A 26,222-nucleotide genomic window follows, 5' to 3' on the forward strand; every position below is an offset into this window, starting at 1 on the left:
TCGTCCAGGAAAGTAAGGGTACGTTGCGTTTTGGTTAAAAGGGTTGTCTAGAGGTTCTCTGCTTAACGGTACATTCCCACATGGTTCGCGGGTGATGAACTTACAGCGAGGCTCAAGTGATGTGTGTATTTGCCAAGGGTCGGCTGCCGGTTCCCAGTTCCATACGTGTAAATCACACTCGAAACATCGGACAAGGTCAGGTTTTTCAGAAAAATAAAATCCACAAGCAGCTAAGTTCATTGGAGATAAGTTTTTTCTCCAAACTGAATAGGCCCAGTCCTTGAAACTGAGAAGTCTTGATTGTTCCCTTCTGAAATCCATCATTCTCTTCCTGTAGCTTAGGCTTCTGGAAATTTCAGATTCAGTGGTTTTAAAACACGTGCGAGGACATTGAAGGCGCAGGTGGAAGAGGCATGCTGAGGAAGTTTATGCAGGGGACACCTTTTCTCACTTTTCGGTACCCAGTCTAAGGACGGCACAGCACNCATTCTCTTCCTGTAGCTTAGGCTTCTGGAAATTTCAGATTCAGTGGTTTTAAAACACGTGAACATGATTTTTCTATCCATTCACAATTCTTTTAACCCCAGACTAATCTCAAGTGTATTGATCGTTGGTCTTATGATCTGGAGAATCGAGGGATATTTGTTCAAAATTCTGCAGGGGATGAAAACTCAGGGGCACACTCAGGATAGGGTAAGTAAGGACTTGATATGGGAGTGCTGGTCGTTTCAGGATTTGCTGAAGTAGTCGTGGGGGCTGGATTTATAGGAGAGAATGCCGATGTAGGAGCAGGGAAATGGTGTAATGGAGATAACTCTTGTGAGAGCTCCGGTTTTGGGAAGAGTTTGAAGGGCTGAATTACTTTGTGAAGATTTTTGGTCATCGTGGATGGAGGTGAGGCTAAAATCTCCAAAAGACGACAATTCCCATTCGCTTTTGCGTGTCGGTCAAGGGGGTCGTCTCCAACCTGCCACCGAGCAATGTGTGTTCCACAGAAATAACATTGGGCAACGTCACGGTTGCCGCGGTAAAATAACCCATTTTTGGCCAATATGTGTGGGTCTACTGCTTCATTGCACCACATAGAAAATGTTAAAATGCGAGATTTTTCACCGCAAAGTTCGGGATACAATGGGCCGTTTCTCTTTCGTTCTTGAGGAATCCAGGATTCGTATATGTTTTTGATGAAACTCAGATTCATGCCAGAAGAGATTAACCAGTGTTTGATCTTCAAGATATTATTTTTTGTGCAACAATACCCCGTCTGATTTCGGTGAAAATAACACAACCCGTTTTTCTTAGTTGCTAAATTATCTAATGGGGGAATTTCTCGATTTAGAACTCTGAACATTTGATGAGGACTGATTTTGAACACCTTCGTATGTTCTATGTGGTAAACATAGATAATTTCCACATCGGGGGGAATGTACCAAGCGGGTTTTGACAGAACTTCCCGGTTTATTCCTTTCATTTCCCAGGGTATTCCATGTCTCTTACGGGAAAAATGACTATCTGCAACCCGGGTTTGTTCAGCTAAACGGTCCCATTCGCAAGGAGGATCTAGTATTGAGTGTATTTCTACACTATTGTCCACGTAACTCCACGATATTTCCTTAGGGATTAGGTTCCCGAAGTCGTCCACGAAGCCTTGGGCATCAGCGACGATGCTCTTGTGTAATAGTGCGTGGTTCATACTGTCTGTAAGGGAAATTTCGTTTTATCTAGTTGGGGTCCCTTGTATCCGTCTTATTTTCAGGAGTTTGTAATAATGAGAGAGAAGAAAGGTGTATGAATTTCATAAGAGCATATTAATATTACTATTATGTTTTTTTTTTTTTTATTATTCAGATTTCTTAAAACCCTATGTATCCTTGGGGTACAAACGCTAATTTTAACCGATTCGAATGGACTACTTTGGTTTGATTAGGTTTAATTTGAATTCTTACATTTCCATTATGCATTATTTGCTTGATTTGATATGGACCTACATAATAATCATCCAATTTTCCTTTTCTATTCTCCTTCAGCAAATAAAGCCAGTCTTTAAATTTAAATTCTTGGACATTAAATTTTTTATCATAATATTGTTTCGATCTTTCTTTGGCCTTTATCAAGTGTTCACGAGCTAAATATCTTATATCTTGTAATTTTATGATAAGGTTTTCAACATGACTGTGGTATGTTTTCATTTTATCATATGAAAAGGCGGAGGGTGTTCGAGCCGTTCGCCCAAAAAGTAATTCAAAAGGGGTAAATTGAGTGCCCTCATGCACACTCGTATTGTAAGAAAACATTGCAAGATTCAAGAGATCATCCCACTCGGTTTCGACCGTTGTAAAATGTCGCAGGTAGTCTGCTAAAACTCGGTGTGACCGTTCCAATGCCCCATTCGATTGAGGGTGATAGGCCGTGGTTCTCAACTGTTTTATCTTAAAACATTTGGCTAATGATTTCATTAATTTGCTCATAAAGTTCGCTCCTTGATCTGTTAGGATCGTATGTGGAGTTCCGAATAAAGAGATGAGATATTTAGATATAGCGGTTGCGACTTCGGCGGCGCTAGCTTCGGCTAGTGGGGCGGCCATGCAATACTTCGTGAGATCGTCTTGCATGGTCAAAATATAAATATTACCAGCTTTGGTTCGGGGCAGTGGACCCACTATGTCTAATGCAACCCGGTCGAAAGCATCTATCGACGTATCAGTAATTATCATTGGTTGTTTCGTTTTCATACGCAATAATTTTTTCTTCTGACAGCTAGAACAGGTTCTAATAAAATCCCTAACTTCTTTTTTCATACCGTCCCATTTATACTTTTGCTTAAGGCGAGCACACGTTTTAGTTACTCCTTTATGACCACCTATCATGGAGGCATGTGCTTCGGCAATAATTTTGGGCCTATCGATTTCTTCGGGAATTTTGACGATATTTTGGGAAATAATTAATTTTACGTTGGAATCAACAAAGGCTTCAATCAGCTGGCCTTTTAGGTCTTCCCAAGAGGTAGTATAGATGCCCTCGGGAGAATATGAAATGTTGAGTGAATTGCTCTGGGTTTTCAACAAAAGGTTCTTAAGAACTTCAAAAATTTTTGATAATGGAATCACGCCATCCCAAATGGCCTTATAATACGTTGTACTTCTCTCGTGTTGTACAAGTATTTCTCGAGGTTTCGAAGTATCATTCGCAGGGAATTTCAGTTTCTTATATCTCATAAGCAATCGGGCCCCTGTATCGATAGGTTCTCCGGTCGGGGTAAGAAAGCAAAGAACCGGTCCTGGTCGGAAGGTTATGTTATCAATTATTTCGTTAAACCTTTCAGAATTAATTTTTGGCTCAAGTTCACTAGCTATTCATGGGGTTTTACAGTTCGGTTTCTCACTTCCCTCTGGGGATGGCAATTTCACGGTTTGCTCTTGACCTGTTTCAAGGGTTTCCTCCGGTATTTTTTCTAACCTTTCCACTTGAGGTACATTCCTATGAGTATTTCGGGAAACTTTACGACGGGGGCACGATCTGGAAGGCACCGGTGTTTCTGGGACAGTTGAAGTCGTGTCACCTGGACTTTTCTCTACCTCGGAGTTATTATTTGCCCGTTTTGACATACCCCGGTTCAGTACATTGACGTTTTTTTGGTCGATACTCGGAGGGCGTCGTTCTAATTCATGATTTNAAGGAGACGAAAAAGCTGTTTTTTCTTTATCTCCCTCTTCCATAGGGATTTGATGAAACCCTGAAGCGAGGTCGAATACCGAGAAGTATCTGGCACCTCCCAATTGATCAAGAATTTCCGTTATTTGTGGTAATGGGTACGCGTCCCCGATGGTTTTTTCATTCAACGAACGGAAATCTANTTTATAAATAATTTTATAGTCGAATTCTTCTAATTTTATTCTCCAGCGCAACAATCTAGACGTGGGGTCTCTAATACTACTAAGCCATACGAGTGGTCTATGATCTGTGACCAAGGTGAACTTATGTCCGTACAGATAGGCCCGGAAATATTGAACAGGAAAGACGATGGCTAAAAGCTCTTTTTCAATAGTTGAGTAATTGATTTCAGCCTTATTTAATATTCTAGAGGCATAAGAAATGGGAAGATCCTTTCCGATATCGCCCTGGCTCAATACTGCGCCTATTGCGTAATTAGAAGCATCCGTTGTGACGTTAAAGGGTTTTTCGAAATCAGGGTATTGCAGAATGGGTTGATTTATCAAATGATTACGGAGAATCTCAAAAGCTTCCTGCTGTTCTGACTGCCATTCGAAGGGGGTGTCGTTTTTCAGTAGTGTCGTTAAAGGTCTGGCTATTTTAGAGAAGCCCGCAATGAACCGGCGATAGTACCCTGCTAACCCCAAGAACTGTTTAATATTTTTTTGGTTTTTGGGAACCGGAAATTCCTTTACGGCCTTAATTTTATCCGGATTTGGCTTTACTCCGTCTTGACTTATTATATGCCCTAGATAAGCGACTTCTTTTTTTAAAAATTCGCATTTATCTGGTTGCAATTTCAAATTTGCTTCACGTAGTCGTTCAACTAATTTCATAAATTTTTCTCTATGTTCTTTCAGTGATTTTGCGTAAATAACTACATCGTCTAAATAAACGAACATTTCTTGACCTTGTAATCCCATTAAAGTTTGGTCCATAAGTCGCTGAAAGGTTGCCGGGGCGTTTTTCAGTCCAAAGGGCATACGGTTATATTCATAATGCCCATAAGGAGACGAAAAAGCTGTTTTTTCTTTATCTCCCTCTTCCATAGGGATTTGATGAAACCCTGAAGCGAGGTCGAATACCGAGAAGTATCTGGCACCTCCCAATTGATCAAGAATTTCCGTTATTTGTGGTAATGGGTACGCGTCCCCGATGGTTGTTTCATTCAACGAACGGAAATCTATAACAAGTCGCCATTTTCGATTACCTTTAGAGTCCCTTTTCTTTTCAACTACACATAATGGAGAATTATATGGCGATTTAGAGGGGGATATTATGCCTGAATTTAGCATGTCGTTTACCTGACGGTTAATTTCTTCTTTGTGAATGGGCGGGAATCTATATTGTTTTGTATTAATGGGAATCGAATCTGTAGTTACTATTTTATGAGTCATTGTATGGGTACATCCCAGAGGCTCGTCAGGTATATGAAAAACATCTTGGGTTTCGGCTATCAAGGAATGAATTTCTTCTCGTTCCTCATCATTAAGGTCTGTTAATCTGAGCAAGCCTTTTAATTTTTCCCAACGCCCTGGTTCGTTAGTTTTGGTGAGGTGAGATATACGANACCTTTTAATTTTTCCCAACGCCCTAGTTCGTTAGTTTGGTGAGGTGAGATATGCGATAAGCCATTTGACTATTATTTGTTTCTTCAAAATCTTCCGAAGACACAGGGGCACATTTGATGACTTTCGATTTGGTATCAGCATTAATTGCGCTCAAGAAAATTCTACCATTACGGTTTGACACCAGAGCTTGCCCTATGAATACTTTGTCATCGAGCGGCATTCGGGGAAGATAACCCACCGCTGGGGAGTCATCGGCGACTGTCAGGAAAATCATTTTCTTGCTTCTAGGTGGAAGGATAATAATATCTTGGGTATAAAAGGAAAGTTCTCTATCCTTTAATTCAAGTTTCNTTTTTCTTGCTTCTAGGTGAAAGGATAATAATATCTTGGGTATAAAAGGAAAGTTCTCTATACTTTAATTCAAGTTTCTTTGTGAGGTAATTAATTTTAGCGCATTGGGAGGTGAGAAAAGGCGTGCCTATGATTCCGTCTTGTTGAGTTGCCAACTCGTTTCCCACTACGTGAAAACAAACGTTTTGTCCAAACATAGGGATAGAGACTGTCCCCAGTGTGAGCAGACCCCTTGAGGCTATTCCGTTAATTTGAATAATTTCAGACGAATCTATTTTATCATCCGGGGTTAACGCCGACTGTTTAATTAGATTAATTTCGGCTCCTGTGTCTATCATTAAAGTGAACGGAACTTTATTATTTGGTCTTTTCAAAATTATTGTAGGTGTACTAGACGTATTTATATTGAATATATTGAAATTTCTTCGAGGGGCTGATTGGCTCGGGTGGCGCAATTGGCTGCCTTCTCCTCCGTACGCACGCCGGACGTGGAGGGGCGATGCTCGTTTCCCGAATGTTGTTGTCGGGTTTTTCTTTCGCGCTGGGCCCTTGCCTCTCGATATTTTCGTTTACGACATTCTTGGATCGAATGACCTCTGTTTTTACAAAACGAACATATTATGGTTTTTGGATAACCGTGCTTTGCCCAGCAGTTTTCTTCAGTGTGTCTAGTTTTTTTGCAAAATTCGCAAAAATTTTCTTCTTGGATAGTGTTTATTCTTGGATTTTCAGGTTTTCTAAAATCTTTCCTATTCTTTTGATTGTTATTGTCCCTATTTTGAGGCCAGTGAGAAGTCGGTATATTCCCGTGTAACTCGTCTCGCGCCTGTTTTTCTTTTTCGGCTGCAATTGCCTCACGTATTGCGACATCTAAATTCAAACACTTAACAGGATTGACTTTCAAGCCATATTTTAACCCTCGAGTGAAACAACGGATTGTTTCTTGCTCTGTGTCGACCTTAAAACTTCTTTGAGAACCACCGTTTCTAGCATACGCGTTGAAAATACTGAGCATTAATTGACGGGCTCTGTTACCGTAAACAACAACGGGTTCATGTTTTTCCTGCATCAAACGTCCCAATTTACCCTGCAGTTGAGCGAGTGACTCGATAGGAGCGAACAAATTTTGTAAGAATGTGACTAATTCGTTGACAGAATGAAACTGTCGACTTTGTATAGCATTTTTAGCGGGGCCTTTCAATTTATTCCTTATTAATTTGGTTAAATTGGATTCCATATTTGAATCCACCATATTTTTGCTTCTTCGCATCCCTCGGAAAATTCCGAAAAACATGAAGGGTCACCTTCGAATTCGGGAATGGCGGAGAGTGCATCCTGCAATGTAACAGTAGTACCTTGCGTGATGGCGTAAGAAATTGGGGCGAAACCCATAGGGCGAAATGGATCAGGTAGTGTACCTGCCCTTGAAGGTTGGCCTGTGCTGGTTTTTACATGGTCTTTAAAAAGGGGGCCCGTGTACTGGGGCATAAATGACAGNTAGCATTTTTAGCGGGGCCTTTCAATTTATTCCTTATTAATTTGGTTAAATTGGATTCCATATTTGAATCTACCATATTTTTTGCTTCTTCGCATCCCTCCGAAAAACATGAAGGGTCACCTTCGAATTCGGGAATGGCGGAGAGTGCATCCTGCAATGAAACAGTAGTACCTTGCGTGATGGCGTAAGAAATTGGGGCGAAACCCATAGGGCGAAATGGATCAGGTAGTGTACCTGCCCTTGAAGGTTGGCCTGTGCTGGTTTTTACATGGTCTTTAAAAAGGGGGCCCGTGTACTGGGGCATAAATGACAGGGGTTTCCCCACTACGTCATTGGGTGCACTTGTATGGGGATTTATTGTTATGGGAGTTTTTATAGGAAAAAGGGTGTCTTCTTGGTTTCGATCTGCCAATCCCGAATTTTGGACCATATGTACTTTTGGAGGGGTTTTTAATGTATAACTGGATTGGAATGATCGGGCAGTATGAAAAGCTTGAGTATTCATATTACTCAGTCGGGTTTGGTCCAGGTTCACAGGAGCATACGAACTAGAGTCGCTGCCTGCTGAATCTATTCTTTCAAAGTCTTCTTGAATTTCCAACGACCTTTTTTGTCTCAATTGAGAATTACTGGGAATTCCTTGCATTGGTACTTGATGATTTTTCAACATAATTTATGACAGGGGTTGTTTCTTCGCTGGCGATCATTTGAGAAACAATCGGGCTGAAGGGCAGAGGGTTTCTGAGTGTTGACTTGAACCGCTGAACGGGTTCAAGAATAGATGGGAGATTCGGATTTAAAGTTGCGATTGGGCTTGGAATGCGTGTCAACCCTTGAACGGTTTCCGAAGTCAGTGAAACGTTCGGGTTTGAAGTTGGAATGTAATCTGCTGATTGCAAGGATTCAGGAAGTTTCGGATAATTTTGACACAATTCTGCGAGTGAATTTAGATTACTCTGATTGTCGTTGGGCCTAGGGTTTGGTCCTCAGAATTTATTGCGGTGCAAATAAACTTCAGCGAGGACGCCAGCTTTGTGAATTTCAGCTATTGCGCTGGGTTCTGTGTGAATAAATTTCCTCAGAATTTCTAATTCCTCAATAGGGATGTTTTTGTGATCTTTTAGTCTTTTTAGAAATATTTCATTACTCAATGCCATTTGATTGAGGTCGGAGTGGAGTCGTTCGAGTTTTATGAATACCCAAGAGTCACATCAAATCATTGAAAATAATAGATTCGAAATTTCGACCCTGATCTGAATGGATTTCAAGTGGTATTCCGAAACGAGAGACTACATGAACCATTAAGGCTTCGACAATTGTAGCGGCTTGGTGGTCCGGAATGGCAATAGTCTCGGGCCAACGTAAGAAATAATCGGTAACGACTAATATATACCGATTATTGGAGGTAGATTTCGGTAGTGGTCCGAGAATATCAATGGCGAGTCTTTCAAAGGGGAACCTAACGTTGTAGATTTGTAATTCCCCTTTTACGCGATTTACGGGACTATTTCTAATGAAACAAACTGGACATTTCTTACACCAGTTCTCGACGTCTTGTTTACATGTTGACCAGAAGAATTTATCGCGAATTCGACTCAACATTTTGTTGATTGTGAAGTGACTACTAGACGGTGAATTATGACTTTCGGCAAGAATTTCTGGAATAGTTGACTTGGGAACGATAATTTGATAGATGATTTCTGATTTATCAGCTGATTCCAAGCGTCGATAGAGAGTACCATTAATGAGTTCCAGAGAGTCCTAATCTAATAAATAAATTTTGGTGTTAGGGTCCAAGTGAGCGACTTCTTGCCATTCAGAACGCTGATTCTGGTTTTTGTATTGAATAAGATTGTGTAGGGTGAGGTCCTCAGTTTGTAATTTATGCCAATCGAGCTTGTCATCGGCAACACAGATCCTTCGATAAACATGTGTCTTTACTTCTTCGTTTAGAGAATCGAGTTTAATGCATTTCTTACACGAGCAAGGGCGTCGAGATAAACCGTCGGCATTGCCGTTTAAATGGCCAGGGCTGTGAACAATGTCAAAATCGAATCTGAAGAGTGATTCAAGCCATCGAGCGACTAATCCCTCGGGATTTTTGAAAGACAAAAGCCATTTTAGAGCTGCATGATCGATTCGAATTAAAAATTTACGTCCTAGAAGATAATGGCTGAAATTCGACCGATGTGACAACTGCTAGGAGTTCTCTACGCGTTACACAGTAGTTCCTTTCAGATCTACATAGGCAACAACTGAAGTACGCAATGACCTTCTCCTCGCCATCTTGAATTTGCGAAAGAGTGGCTTTAATAGCGAACTGCGAACCATCAGTGTCTAGAATGAAGTCACCACCCGCTGTCGGTACTGATAAGATGGGGGGAGAACTAAAAACGGACCTCAGCTGATCAAAACTGGTCTGAGCTTCAGGGGACCATTCGAAAGGTACTTTATCTTCGGTCAGAAAGTGTAAAGGTTTGGCGATACTTGCGAAACTCCTCACATATTTTCTGTAATAATTACATCTACCGAGAAAACTCCGAATGTCTGTTTTCGACAATGGTATAGGCCAGTCAAGAATTGCTGAAATTTTCTCCGGTGAACACTTGATTCCTTCTCTTGAAATCAAGTGTCCCAAGTACAAAACTTCATGTTTGAAGAAAACACATTTCTGTGTATTGGCTTTGAGATTTACTGCAGCTAATCTTGAAAATACGAGGTTCAAATTATGCAAATGATCATCGAAATCTTTCCCGAAGGCAATGATGTCATCCAAAAAGACGCGGCAGATTTTGCCGATTAATTCTCTGAGGACATCACCCATGACTCGAATGAAAGTGGCTGGGGCATTACACAAGCCAAAGGGAAGGATTTTAAATTACCAGAGTTCGTCGTTAATGGCAAATGCAGTTTTTTCTCTGTCTTTGGGGTCTAGTTCAATTTGCCAGTATCCGCTTTTCAAATGAATTGTAGAAAACCAATTAGATCCTGAGCTGGCGTCGAAAATTTTATCGTCGCGAGGGAGAAGCATAGAATCTTTTTTTGTTACGTTATTTAACTGACGATAACCGACACAAAAGCGGATGGATTCGTCTTTTTTCTTGCCTATTATGACCGGTGAAGCCCAAAGGCACACTAGGTTCAATATTTAGTCACGCTAGGTTCAATATTTTTTTGCGTTTTCATTTCTTCTAGTTTTCATTTTTTCTAGTGAATCATGAACCTTATCACGTTAGTGGAAAGGTAGCCTTCGTGGTTTTTGTTTTATTGGGTGGAAACTTTCTAGAATTATCTTGTGTTTAGTGCCTCGATACCGGCCTAGGTCCTGGGAATTCATCGCGAAAGATGTTTGGAATTTCACGAAGAATTTTGTTAGTTCATTTTGTTCATTTAAATTCAATAATTCACAAGATTTCTCAAAGACTTGAATTAAAAAGTCGGGAATTTCGGAAGACTTTTCGAGGGTATCCATAGAGATCACCTGATTCATAGAAACTGGTTTGAGAGAATCATTAACGTCGAAGTTCTTGTTGATGATGGATTGGTAATTATTTAACAATCCTGAATTAACGAGAAAGTCCAATCCTAGAATGCAATCATTCTGGATATCCGCGAAGACTGCATCTAATTTCATGAAAGCATTCCCAATGGAGATTGTGACTTGTTTCATGGTTTTATACGAGAAGGCCTGATTAGAAATGGTGTAAATTGTGATGGATTTATTGACATTTTCTAATTCATCTAGGTTATTGTCAAATACGAGAGGATTGACAATGGTTATATCGGATGCGGAATCGATAATCATAGAACAAGCATGTCCATTTATTTTTCCCTCAACTGTTAAGTTCAATTTTAATTTGTTTCGATTACTTTTGTCATTGATTATCGCAAAGCAATCAGTAGAAGTTGGAATTGATCGAGTCAATTCGTGCCCCAACGAATTGACTCCACCTAGTTTCCCGAATTTCGCGGATTGGAGTTGGAGAAATTGCCTGGATTGAATTTGTTGCTCTTTGAGATTCGATTGAAATGATCATTCCGATTCGTAGCATTATTGAAATTGCGATTGTGATTCCAATTCCTGTTATGATTAGGGTTGTGTGAGCAACTGGAATTGGAATCTTTGGAATTGCCATTACGTCCGATTTGAGAAGTACATTCGTTAGCGTAGTGTCCATAAATTTTGCATTTATGGCATTGTATGTGTGATTTCCCGTTTGAATGTGTACGATTTTTACTAGACGTGATGAAACTTTTGTTCTGGAAGGGAAGGTGAGTTGTTGATTTCGATAATTGTTCTTTGCTTTGTAATAATTCATCAATAGACTTGAATTCGGTTGCCCGTTCCACGGCTGTTTGAAGTGTCTCAAAGCGAAGTTGCAACATGCGTTCATGGTCTTTATGTTCAATTCCGTTGATGAATTGCCACACGATCGCGTACATCTTCAGGAGAATCAATATAAGCAAGACGAACCAATCGTTCAATTACTTCTGCAAAAGTTATGAAATCTTCCTTTTTCTGTCGTTTACGAGAAAGGAAGTCGTTGAAATAACTGCGAGAAAGGTGTTTCTCATCAAATTTCTCGCTCAAAATGTCGGTTAGTTGTTTGTAATTATTTAAATCTTCGGTTGGTAGTTTCTCTAGAATAACTCTTGCTTTTCCGCGAAGACAAGAAGCTAATTGCGCGGGTTTGACTTCCGTGGATCACCCGTTATGATTAGCGGCGATTTCGAAATATTTTAAATGACGAGTCCAAGGGGTTGAACCGTCAAAAGTATCAGGTTTGATACGAGAGGGTTTGATTGAAGTATTAGAGTTAGCATAAGCGTTAGGCATAGCAAAAGCAGCAATTTGAAGGTTATCTGTTGGTTCAGAAGACATCGGTATCCCCAGAGAGTTTGTAGGAAGTGGTATCCCTGGGTTATATGGAGCTGGAAGTTCTGGATTCCCAGGTGGTGCACGGAACAATGGATTCCACAGTGGGTATCCTGGAGCAATTGGAGCAACTGGGTTCCATGGAGAGACTACTGGGGTATATGGAGCTGCTGGGTTGCCTAGTGGACGATCGAGCGGACGTGCAGCAGGGTTTGGGATCATCGGGTCCATGCATGCAGATATTAGAGGTATTAGATTCCTTGGGAGATGTTGATGAGGGTTCAAATCATCTTGTTGAGGTACAACATCTTGTTGAGGTACTGGATTCACCGGGTGATGTTGTTGAGGGTTCACAGCATCTTGTTGGGGAACAGGATCGTCTGGGTGACGTTGTTGAGGGTATGGAAGAATTGGATTCTCTCCTGGATGTGGTGGAAGATCCTGAGGAATTTGTTGAGGGTCTACAGCATCATGTTGACGAATAAGATTTTCGTGGTGGAGTTCTTGAGGGTTCAAAAGATCATTAGGAGCATTTGGAGGTGCTGAATTCAATGGAAGATTTTTCAATAAATTCAGTAGATCATCTCTGGAAGCTCGACGATCTGCTTCTCTCTCTTGGAGAATGGAATCTCGAATTTCAGTAACGACATTCCTAAATTCTCCGCGAAATTCATCATGAAGTCTGTTCTCCAGATCTTGTAATTGAGCAGGAGTGACATTTTGTTGTTGGAATTCTTCATCTGGCTGAAAATGAGGGCGAAAACCAGCAGCAAATGGACCAGGACGAGCGTTCAGATTCTCTTGCAAATCAGCACGTCTCCTTCTCCCTCTCCCCGACATTATTATTTGAAAAAGACTCACCCTTTTTGATGGATAATTTCATTTTCCAATGGATAAATTGAATTTATTGATGATTCCACAAGTCGAATGAAGAAAATCCAATGGTGGGTTAGTAACTCTCCTTTTTTATCTATTTTTTTGACAGCTGCATGCTGAGATGAATAATTCACATGATGAATCGAATTTTCACGTGGGTTCTTGCCAAAGCTTCTGACACCAATGTTGCGTTTCAAGGAATGATGTACACGGACACGTAATCAATACACATGAGAATCAAACCAGACTTTACTTTGGAGGAATGTTCTCGTTCTCAGGTTGATCTCATCTCAAGTCAATTGATTTCCTCCTGGCTCCGAGTTCCTAATGGTTTTTGTGTGTAACACACGGAGATAAAACAGACCGAGACTAAAACCAAGACTCAAGATTGAAGAAAAAAAAGAAAAATTTGAGACAATGATGGGATGAATTGTCTCCAACTCATGAGAACAGGAGACACTGAAACGATGCCAACGATTTCTATGTTAATTGAGACGGAGACGATCTCTCCAAACCGAAGTCTCGTTCGAGTCTCGTGCGCAACTCTATTTTCATCAAATTTCGTTACGATACAAGACGATAATTTCCACCGAAATTCCATTTCAATACGATATGTAAAGAAGTACATTCGGTGAGTCCCCACCATAGTGGAAGTAAGGGACTGGTGTCATTAATAAACACGTACGGAGCGAATTTGATGGAAAAGCTTGAGGGGAGACTGCAGTGAAATTTGGGAAACTTCTTTCGAGCTAGGGACTTATTGAGTTAATTTTTATGTATGATAGAATCTGTTAAACAGTAGTAAAAATGATTTTACTAGTCTTTCATAAAATTCTTGACAAATTTCCACCCTCCTAATATTTTTTCTCATCTCTCAGTTCAACTATTTCATTTCATTATCCATTATGATCAAATTATAATCTTAATCAAGTTATAATCATCGTTTAGTGTAATAATGGATTCAGCGACTTGGAGTCAATCTTTACTAAATTTTGGCGAGATACTTCATGTTTCAACCCTTCACGTACATGGCCGTCCTGATACCAAACCTCCTACGTGCTCATGACCCCTCGCATTCCATATTTTCTGATTAATAAATAATCATAAATAAAATATGTGATTAACAATACGGAATTCACCTTGCCAATGATATTTGTCCGATGGCATTATTTCCTATAGTTGAGGCCATACCGACCCCGTACGTGGGGATTGAATCTCATGATGAAACCTATTTCATTCATATTTGAGAAGTTATTCTATTGTTGATCGAATCCATGTAAATTCATTGACGGAATCATGACGAAAGCACCCGGACGGATTCCTGAAAGTTTTCGTATGAATAATCGTGAAGGAAAAATCGAAAGATCAATCCAGTTGTGAAAGTTCGGCATGTAGATAAAGAACGGGCTCCAGAGAGTTATTTTCATTTGGGCAGTCCATTTAGAAGGAGTCTGACACGTCGCATGAATCGTTTGTGACCCACTTCTTTCTTAGTATGTTGGAAGATATAGTCTATGGAAGGGGAATAAAAATAGAGATTTTTGTCAAATATAAACTCTAATCAAGATGAAAGAAAATAGGAAGCAACTTGCTAGATGTATTGACCTTCTACAGCCTTCAATATCTTAGGAGGCATTGGGTTATAACCTCTGCCGCCCTTGACCGTCATATTCATCATCTGCTTACGATCAACCAGAACGTAGAAAAGCTCACGCATCAATGCTGAAGAATTTTTCCCATGATCGTCAAGCAATGTATTCAATTTCTCCTCCCTTATGACTACACCGCTGTTTGGCATCATCAGTTCGACCTATAGAACGCCCGGAATTATTCAAAGAATCTCAATCCTTATTCTTGTTTGCCTGAATGTGACAGAACTAATTTAGTCTCTTTTTTTGGACAAAACTTGAGGCAAAGATGGCTAAGATGTGCCGAATTTAATTTAGTCGCGTTTTAAACCTTATGGTCTCGGATTTAACTAAGGATGGTTTCAATCATTCAGCCGGTGAATATAAAATACCGTATATTTTATTTTTATTTTTCAACTCACTGTTCAGTCGAAATCGAATGTCGAAGTTTTTACGTTCGTACGCCATCTCCAAGTTCTGGTGATGAGTAACGTGAGAAATTGTTCAGACAGAAAATGTGTGTTTTTGGATGAAGAATCAGAAAAAAAATATTAAAATTTTTATTAACTTTTATTTAAAGACCTTTACAGTATAAATCTCGGAATTTTGACCACACAAACTGGATTGTGCAAATAAGTAAATTCTCAATTCGGATGAAATTGATCCTCCCTATCCTACTATCTCCGACAATCCTTTTTGTGCCTAATGCATGATTGAATCTTTTAAGGATATTCTCGAACGAATTTTTGGAAGAGAAAAAATTGACTTGTTTGAACAGTCGAGTTTGCTTAGTCAAAATTTCGGTTTTTGCACTGCAAAGGTCTCTAAATAGTATTTCATGGAAAATTGAATATATTTTCAGATTCTGCATCTAAAAACCGACATTTTTTGTTCATATCATTTCTAACGTAACTCGACAACAGAATCCGCAAATTGCGTCCAGAGGTAGAAAATTCGGTATTCGATTTTGACTAAACGGTTGATAAAAGAAAATATATCTATACATCTTATATTCATCTGGTGAATGGCTGAGGCTGTACTCAGCCAAATCTAATACCACATGGTTTACTAAACTAAAAATCTGTGGCCAAAAAGTTATCAATTAACTGATTTGAAGAAGGAACAATTAAAACTAAGAATTGAAATGCCATATAATATAAGGAAACCGAGAGAATCAGGAAATCATGAGCCATATCTCAACGATCACAAATGGTTACGAGGAGGGAACGATGATTAAAGTCGGGGTAACCAGATGATTTTCTTGGTTTCCCCGACCGTGCTCTTCCGTTCCTTCTCGTGGCCATTCATAATTGTCAAGACATGGTCCATGTTCCGCGCACTCCCTCAGTTCTCCCATATAATATTGAGCTATACAGGGTGTCCCAGAGAAGTACATGCTGATCCTGAACCAGCATGTACAGGGGGTGATTCTGAGCCGAAAAGTCCTTTTCCACTTTTCGATCAGAAGCACCCCTCCGGAGATATTGGGGTAAATAGGACAGCCAATGACGCTGCAGCGTTAAGCGGCAGTACGTCCGTGTGGTTCCGCGCACCGGTGTGCGTGATTCCCCTTCTAGTCAGCAGGAGGCGGGATAGCGTTTTACGTTCACCCGTGAGCGAGAGAGAGAAGGAAAGATATTTCTCTCTCGCTCTCTCACATCTCTCTACGAAAATGTTTTTGCCATTATCTGTTAAACAATTGGGTTTAGGGGATTTTTCCATTGATTATTTTTTGTAGCAAATCGAATTTGCAACAAACTAATCTTATGCAAAAATCACGTAAACCGAATGGTTGATTAAATAATTGCAATCAAGTCTTGAATAATTTTTGGTCATTATTTAAAAAAACTATTGGGTTTACATCATTTTTCCATCAGATTATTCTTGTTGCAAATTCGATTTGCGACAAAAAATAATTGTTTGAAACGCAGTTAAAATTCAGTACATCAACGGTTGACCACAGATCGGCCACTTACGAAAATCTTCGGGAAACCTCGGGTCAACGGTCAGGCCTAGTCAATCACCGAATCTCAGAGTCAGTCAGTCGTAGAGAGTCGTAGCAAATGAGTTGAGCGAGCAGTATATCGTTTCTCTAAAGCTACTTTCGGTTGTCCGAACAGCGTCAGTACATCACCCGTTGGAGACATTTTGTTTTCTCAGTACATCTCCTATTTAAATTCTCAGTACAGTCTCCTATTATTCAGTATATTATTCAGAAAATCTCCAGTGTTAAATTCAGAACAGTTTGAATTAATTTTAGTGACAATTAACAGAGTGTAACAAGTGACGCTAAGGTGGTTCGATTCCACCGAATAAATCAGTATATTTTTTATAGACTCAGTCCGTTCGTTTTTCACCGGCATTTCCACTACCCCTTTCCCAATCCACCCTAAATTCAGTTTTCCCCCCAAACATAATCTAATGCAAAAATCACGTAAACCCAATCATTTATTAAATAATTGCAATAAAGTCTTGAATAGTTTTTGGTCATTATTTAGAAAACTATTGGGTTTACAGCATTTTTCCATTAGATAATTTTTGTTGCAAATTCGATTTGCGACAAAAAATAATCAATGGAAAAATCCCCTAACCCCAATTGTTTACCACATAATTGAAAAAGAGCGTGTTTCGTCGGAAAAATTCCGAAAATCACAGCTATCCCCCTTTCGATTTCTGAGGCGATTGTTTAATTGTTAATTATCTCAGATACCAAGAGGACTAGGAAATTTTGTCAGTAGATCTTTTATCTTGTTAATTGTTGTGGATTTGAAGAAATCTATTATATCGATAATATATAACAGATGATAATATAGAAGTTGACTACATCTGATTATCTACCCTAACATGAGGTGTGTCTCACGTCGTTGCTTGCTGTATGTACACACGAGATAATTGCACAGAATATAATCTGAATAAGTCGTAATTAAGTTGATTAATAATCAAGATGTATATTTGTGAATTATTTACCTCAGAGATCCATTTACCTAGCTAACAGGTTATGGGCCATCTCTGTTGTCAAGAGGTTTGAGATTTCACTATTTTTTGGGGTGCTTTGGGGTGAAGAAGAATCGAGGTCAACAGAGGGATTCATCTGGTTACTCGGGAGCCACAGGTGGTGGCGAAACTTCAGGTGGGTCTCGACCAAATTTGATTTGTCGTAGATGTAAAGAGGCAGGTCACGAAGCTGAATTTTGTTATGCTAGGTTTCCTGTGTCACGTCAGCACCAGTCACAGTCCGCCAAAAATATAGAGGTTGACGAAAGTACAGGTGGAGATGATTCAGGGAGCGATGCAGGTTTGATGGACGAAGTAGCGTTTCTGAATTTTCAAGGGAAAAATGGTGTGAAGTCTCTCTGGTGTCTGGACAGTGGGTGCTCATCTCACATGGTTGCAAATAAAAACACTCTCAAAGAATTTTCTGCGGTTGCTAGACCCTTAAATTTGGCAAATAAACAGACCACAATGATTTCTGGAATTGGTAAGTTTGAACGTACAAAATGGAGAGAAAAATCGGGCAGTTAATTTGGATAATGTCTACTATGTACCAGATCTACGTTCAAATCTATTGTCGGTGTCCAAAATTGCCGATAATGGGTATGAGATGTGTTTTAAGAGAGACGAGGCTGTCATTAAAAATGAGAGAAGTCAAGTATTGTTGAGAGCAGAGAGAAAAGGAAATCTGTACTTCGTGAAGAATGGTGAGACTGTGTGTAAGGCTGACGTGGCACAAGAGAGGAAACAGAATAGCGAGTTGAAGGTCTGGCACGAGATCATGGGACACGTGAATGAGGCGACATTGACGCAGATGAAGCGTGATGGAGCCGTTGAGGAGATGAAGTTCTAAGTTTCTGGAATTCCGCCGAAGTACGAGGTTTGTGCCAAGGAGAAGATTACTCAGCTGCCGTTCAAGTCATCTGGGGGAGAGAGGACAAAGGACATGTTGGAGATTGTCCATACAGACGTTTGTGGTCCTCTGAGAGTTCCTTCTGTATCTGGAGTTCGGTATGTTGTTGTTTTTATTGATGATAAATCGCGTTGGTATACTGTCGATTTCCTAAAAACAAGGATGAGTGTTTGGGATCATTCAAAAAGTTTAAATCTCATGTTGAAACTGAGACAGGAAAGAAGATTAAATTTCTTCAATCTGATAATGGAAAGGAGTTTTGCAACGCGGACTTCGATCTGTATTTGAAGGAGAATGGGGTCCAGAGACGTCTGACAACTCCTTACACACCTCAGCAGAATGGAGTTGCTGAGAGGATGAATAGGACATTGATGGAAATGGCGAGGTGTCTGATGAGGCAAACCGATGTGCCACTTCGTTTCTGGACAGAGGCTGTAGCTACTGCATGTTACATCAGGAACAGATGTTCCTCTAAAAGTCTTCAGGGCGTTACTCCTTTCGAAATGTGGAAAGGGAGAAAACCAAGCTTGGGTCATATGAGAATCTTTGGAACCAAGGTTTTTATGTTGGATAAGACGCAGAAGAACAAATTGAAGTCAAAGGGTTTGGAGTGTGTTTTCATGGGGTATTCGTTAGTATCCAAGGCATACCGTTTGTGGTGTCCGGAGAAAAATAGAATACTGGTGAGTAGAGATGTGAGGTTTGTCGATTCCCCAGGTTTTAAGGTTAAGTCAGACCGTGGTTCTGAAGAGAAGACTGTGGGGTCTTCGTATCAATTGAGGAGTACGAAGGTGAATTTTGAGGATGAGAATGAGATTTTGGAGACAGAATGGAATGATGAGCTAATCCCTTCCCCACAGCCACATCCACTTCGAGATCAGAGGATTCACTCAGAAGGTGGAAAAGAAGGGACTCCACAGAGGTTTAGGCGCCGATTGCCATCTGAACCAGTCAGAGGTGGCAGAGGACGGGGTCGTCCACGTTTATTACGCACCGGAAGTCGAGGTCAACCTAGAAAAATATTTAGTACTTCTGATGGGTTTCCTGGAGATGGGGGAGTCGGATCTGTGGAAGTAGAGGATCCTGAGGAGTGTCCAAGGTCTCCAGTCAACCCCGAATTACTGGACGAAGAGGTATTTGCCGGTTTTGCTTTATTCGACGATCCTGCGACTTGGCAAGAGGCCGAGGCCTCACCGGATGTTGATTCCTGGAAAGCCGCTCTGGAAGATGAATACTGATCTTTACTTTACAACCAGGTTTGGGACGTGGTCGAATGTCCGACACGTCAGAAGGTTCTCAAGAATCGCTTCGTTTTCAGAACTAAAATGGAAGCTTCAAATGAGAAAAAGAAGATTCGTCTGGTTGTCAAAGGTTGTTCTCAGAGACCGGGGGTGGATTACAGCGACACATCATCACCAGTTGCAAGATCAATATCTGTACGTTTGCTATCTGCCTTATCCGCAGAATTTGGACTGAAGATACATCAGATGGACGTGGTCACCGCGTACCTCAATGGTTTCTTAAGAGTAAAGATTTATATGGAAGTACCAGAACATCTTCAATCATTCGTGGAGAAAATTGCTAACGGAGAACCGGTTGGAACGAAGAAGCAAGTTCTTCATGATGTCAAGATGCTGAAAACGGCTAGCGACTGGGTGGAGTCTTTGGGAAGATGTCAAAGTGCTGTCTGTCTACTGAATCGAGCTCTCTACGGGTTGAAGCAGTCTGGGGTAAGCTGGTACAAAAGATTGGTCGATGAGCTGGGTAAGCTGGAACTCCAGTCAACTGAATATGATCCATGTTTGTTTTATAGTAAACGTCTAAATTCTCTAATGCTCATTACTATTTATGTCGATGATATACTAATTGCTTCCAATAGCAACAACTGGATTCGAGAGTTAAAGACGCGTCTATCAAAGGTTTTCCAGATGAAAGATATGGGGCCCGTAGGTCACTATCTCGGAGTAGATTTTAAACAAAATAATCACGACTTCAGTGTCGTTCTTACTCAACATGATTACATCTTATCCATGCTGGAAAAATTTAAAATGTTAGAGTGTAAGCCGGTATCAACACCTATGGATCCAGGGAGTAAACTGGTACGTCCGGAACAGATTGACACTAAGTTAATGAAGTCTTTACCATATCAACGTCTTATCGGAGGTTTATTATATCTGGCGGTAACCACTCGTCCTGACATCGCATTTGCCACGAGTTATCGGAGTCAGTTTAATTCATGTTATGATGAATCACACTGGAAGGCAGCTAAACGAGTGTTACGATACTTGAAGGGGTCATCGAATTATGGTTTGAAATATGAGAAAAGTGGAGAATCGCTGTATGGAATGGTAGTTGCTGATTATGGTGGCAATTTAGTCGATCGACGTTCCTACACTGGCTACGTCTTCATACTGCCCAACGGTCCAGTCAGCTGGGAGGCACGAAAGCAACGTACCGTAGACACATCGAGTGCAGAGTCAGAGTACATGGCAATCTCAGACGCTACCAAAGAATCATTGTATCTACGAGGTATTCTACAAGTCATTGGGGTTGAAATTAGTTGTATAGTGCTCTGGAATGATAGCCAGAGTGCTCAAAAGATGATTAGAAGTTACACAGTGAATACCAAGTCAAAACACATTGATATACGTGTACATTTTGTTCGAGAGATCTATCAGAATGGTGTTATTGATTTGGAGTATATTCCTACGGAGGATATGCCAGCTGACGTGCTGACAAAGGGGTTGGGTTCAACGAACCATTCTAAATGTATCTCACGTTTGGGTTTTACGGAAGTTTAAGTTGGGTTTATTTTGCTCATGGAGATTACTTTACGAGGGGGTGTTGTGGATTTAAAGAAATCTATTATATCGATAATATATAACAGATGATAATATAGAAGTTGACTACATCTGATTATCTACCCTAACATGAGGTGTGTCTCACGTCGTCGCTTGCTGTATGTACACACGAGATGATTGCACAGAATATAATCTGAATAAATCGTAATTAAGTTGATTAATAATCAAGATGTATATTTGTGAATTATTTATCTCAGAGATCCATTTACCTAGCTAACATTAATGGAATTTAACAGAAAAAAGTTCTTCTGACAAAATCTCTTGAAATTCTCGGTTGAGTAGGTAATTAATAATTACCTCGGAAATTCCAAGGGGATGGCCCACGATTTTCGTAAATCGTGAGCAATAAAAATGTTTTCGGAATTATCTAATAAACAATTGGGTTTCCAGCTTTTTGTCAAAAGCCTTTTTAAAAAAAGAATCCTTTGAACTATAAAAATCGTCCATCGTGTAATAGCGTAAACCTAATAGTTTAATAAACAATTGCATTAAGCTCATAAATAAATTTTACTCATTATTTGGAAAACTATCGGGTTTACGTCATTTTTTCATTGGATTATTTTTGTAGGACATTCAATTCTCGAAAAAAAATAATCAATAAAAAAATCCTGTATTTTCTCATAACGATGTTTTTTAGGGAACTCGATGATCGTTTTTTTTTTTTTTTTGCATCTCTCTTTCGAGCAATGCTTTCGTGTCCTTTTCTCGCAATCAGGTGATCACGCCCGCGACTCTTTCGTTTTCCGGATTTTCTCAATATTCGTCGTCGACGTAGTCATTCGTTTTGTGATAGTCGTCTGATACAAATCGCGACAATGGTGCGTTTTACGGCAGCGGATTACGCGCATATGGTGATCGTGTATGGTGTTGCGGGGGGGAATGGGGCAGAAGCTGCCCGAATTTATGCGGAGCAGTTTTCGAATGGTGTGATTCCTGATCCACGTACGTTTAGGGATGCGTTTCAACGGCTGAGGGAGGGTAACGTCCTCCCAAGGCACGGCGAAGGGCGCCCAAGACGTGCGGATGGCGTGCACCTGGAAGAGGCGATTCTCCAGAGCGTTGAGGAGTCTCCAGAGTTGTCCGTCCGGGGAATTGCGTCCTCGCTATGCACCGCCCGTTCCACGGTTCACCGTGTGATGAGGGTCTGCATCCCTGGAAATTTACCCCGGTCCAGGAGCTGAAGCCAGAGGATTTGCCGAAGCGTGTGAATGTCTGCCAATGGCTCCTTGACAGAAGTCGCGATCCCGAGTTCATACGCAACGTTTGCTGGACTGATGAGAAGCTTTTCGTGAGAAAGGGGATCATCAATCAGCACAATGAGTATCATTGGGCTTTTGTAAATCCCCGTCTCGCGAAAGAAACGAATTTCCAGTATCGTTGGGACAGTATGAACATTTGGGGAGGGATCATTGGTGATGAAGTCCACATTTATCACCTTCCAGGACGTCTCGACGTGAGTATTTTTTTTCAGCTACTCTAAAGAAAATTATTTTTTCACACCCCTGCACGGAAAGTTTGTACTTTGCTCCCTGATGAGCAGGAGCAAAGTGAGTATTTTTCGCTCTTGGGTAGAAAGTTACTTCCTCAGGCGGAAAGTCAAGACTTTCCGCCCACAGGAGGCATTGTCCACCCTAGGGCGTAAAAAACTCAATTTTCTCCCCCTCATCAAAAAGCAAAATACGAACTTTTCTTTGCAGGCATGTTAAAAAATCGCATGTGCACCTCGGGTCAGGAAAATGTAACTTTCGGCCCTTGGTGCACAATATACTAATTTTGATTTGATTTTGATTTTTTTCTGTTTCAGGGTGGCAACTACTTAGGATTTTTATAAGATTGCCTTGTAACTGTCATCGGTGACGGTCCTGCGGAGAGAGCTGTATGGTTTCAGCACAATGGAGCTCCAGCACATACGTGTGTCGCTGTCGTCGACCAGCTGAACGAGTGGTTCCCGGATCGCTGGATCGGGAACAGGAGCGACCGGGACAGGGGTGGACGTCGCCAACCACCTGTAGCGTGGCCTCCGCGGTCTCCAGATCTCACTCCGCTGGATTTTTTCTTGTGGGGTACTCTGGAGTCACGGATATACGCTCATCGTCCAGCGAATCAGGAGGAGATGGTCGCATTGCTGCACGCTGCAGTTGCNGCAGTTGCAACCATCACACCTGAAGAGCTGGAACGCATGAGGACAAACCTCCTGAAGAGAGCCAGGCTGTGCATTGATGCAGGTGGAGGACACGTGGAGAACCTGATTTAGGAACTCCCTGCCGCCCTCTTCCCTCTCCAGTTCATCCCATGAACAAACCAAAATCGGCCCTTTTCAGGGCCACCACGACAATCAAAACGAGGATCCTCATCCTTTTCCCTTCCTTCCAACCCCTTTTATGGATTGATTTTTATTGCTGACGACTTCCCAAAAATCGTGAGCCATTCCCTCCGCATTTTATTGATCATTGTTTAATTATTAATTATCTCCTCAACCGAGAATTTCAAGAGATTTTGTCAGAAGAACTTTTTTCTGTTAAATTTCATTAACAAGATAAAAGATTTACTGACAAAATTTCCTAGTCCTCTTGGTATCTGAGATAATTAACAATTAAAGAATCGCCTCAGAAATCAAAAGGGGGATAGCTGTGATTTTTGGAATTTTTCCGAAGAAACACGCTCTTTTTCAATTATGTGGTAAACAATTGGGGTTAGGGGATTTTTCCATTGATTATTTTTTGTCGCAAATCGAATTTGCAACAAAAATAATCCAAAGGAAAAATGCTGTAAACCCAATAGTTTTTAGATAATAACCAAAAATTATTCAAGACTTTATTGCAATTATTTAATAAATTATTGGGTTTACGTGATTTTTGCATTAGATTATGTTTGGTGAGGAACTAGATTTAGGGTGAATTGGGAGGTTAGAGGATCGTCGGTGTGAAATAATGGTTGAGAGTCTTGAACTAATATCCACGTGCATTTATTCTCGAGTTCGAACCACGCTTTGTCAAATTTACAAAAACACCTTGTCACTTGTTGATCGTACTGNGTCTAAACTCTACAGAGTTGAATTCCATTCAAAACATGCTATACGACAGACCGTGATGTACTGACTCGCGTTGATTTACGGTGACTCTGCTAGACCTGAGCGTTGACCCGGAAAAGGCCGATGATTTTCGTAATTGACCGATCTGATCGACCTTGGTCCTGGAGAGGTTGAGTTACGTTTCAAACACCCCGGGGGCATTCAACATCGGGGTTGTTGAATTACTGGTTGTCGTTATGTTGGTCCTTTAGTTGATCTTCTTCTGGAGGTCCCAATCGTCCCGATGAACTCGTATCTGTCTAAACATCTTGGCGATGTCGGTGTCAAACACGAGCCTGTGCTTTCTCATCCNGCTTCCATGTCTCGACGTCCATGGCGTTGATCTGCAATTTACCACCAGGATATAATATGTCATTGAGTGACATACCTGATGCGCTGGGACTGGAGCCGTTGAAAATGACTCTCAGCTTTGTAGTGATGGCCACTTCTCTCAGATCCCCATGGTGTGGCAGATAATAAGCTGGGGAAGGTCCTGGAGAATCGGGTGCTCTCTGCATATGTCCCAAGGCCTCGTACTCGTTGATGAACTTCTAGTAGAGCTGGGCATATGCCTAATTGTTGTTGAGTTTGCTGACTGTTGATCTGAGCTTCGTGAAGCCTTGAATTTTGACTCCCCGAGCGCTTCTGTGATCCTTGTGAGGTGCAGTTGATGTACTAATTTCTCAGAGATAAATGACACCTCTGATCCTTGATCAATTAGTACTCTGACGCTGGTTGATCATGTCTGTAGTGCTGTTGATCTTGCTGATAGCTCTACGGCCTGATCATGTCGTTAATTGACATTGTTGATGCGGTAGATACAGTGCTGGAAATTCTGATCTCCGGCTTTTTACTGCTTTCATACAATTGTGAATGGCTGTGTGAGTAGCCTGTGAATTTCTTATGCGTTTGATCGCATTAAATTCTAATAATTCCTGGTCTCTGCTCTGTAGTGATGCTCTGTTACTTGCTCCTTTGAAGATTTCGATACTGCAGTTAAGGTAATCTTCGTTAAACAAGTTGATTAATTGGGCCGTTTTACCTCCAATTAATGTGTGTTGGCCAACGTCTTCATGATTTCAGGATTGACACGTGACCCGCCCTGATCGTCAATCCCTCTGCTGTTGTTGATTAAACTTGTCTGTATATAATTTTAGTCGGCTTGTTGGAGATCTTAGAAGCCGACCTTTACTGATTTTGTGATATTATTACCCAGAATAATCTCGCTTCGTTGAGTTCTCTTGTTGACAGGACTGGTCCCGGGGGCGTCGGCAGTCTTCTGAATCTGGTGATTGCCGTGTTGATTGTCACTGTTACTATGTTGTGGTTGAGTTTCTCGTGAGTTGCCTTGGTGATTTTTGGTAGCTCCATTATAAATGTGGGTGATGCTCTCCACTCTGAACTTTAGTTGCCTCAGTTGAATCTCGTGATGCACTGTGAGACCTGCAGCTGGTAGCTCTATCACCTCAGAGTATCTCGTGGTGGTGTTCTGAATTCGTTGAGTACTCGCGATTTTGGCTTCATCTTCAGTCTCGCTGATTAAACCTTTCGGAATTGTTGATGGTGGAGGTTCGTTGTGCTGCTGCGCCTCTAGTATCTTGTTGATTATCTAAAGCTTGATTTTCAATTACGGTATCTGGAGAATTCCTCGTTGAGTGGCTTCGGATGTCGGTGATGTATCGACTGTCGATGGGTTACCGACCGTTGACGTATTGCGTCGTGTCGGTAAGGCGTCACTTGGAAGGTCGCCTGCTGCTGAGCGCACTGGCCCGGCGTTGAGGTCCTTCGGCATCACTCGTAAATCCCGAACTCTCACGAACCTTTTCACTACTTTGAGACGCTGATGTTTACACTTCGGATTACCGCCAAGAGAAAA

Source organism: Diachasma alloeum, unplaced genomic scaffold (assembly GCF_001412515.2).
Source record: "Diachasma alloeum isolate Michigan unplaced genomic scaffold, Dall2.0 Dall_scaffold_00813, whole genome shotgun sequence".
In the NCBI taxonomy this organism is placed as follows: domain Eukaryota; kingdom Metazoa; phylum Arthropoda; class Insecta; order Hymenoptera; family Braconidae; genus Diachasma; species Diachasma alloeum.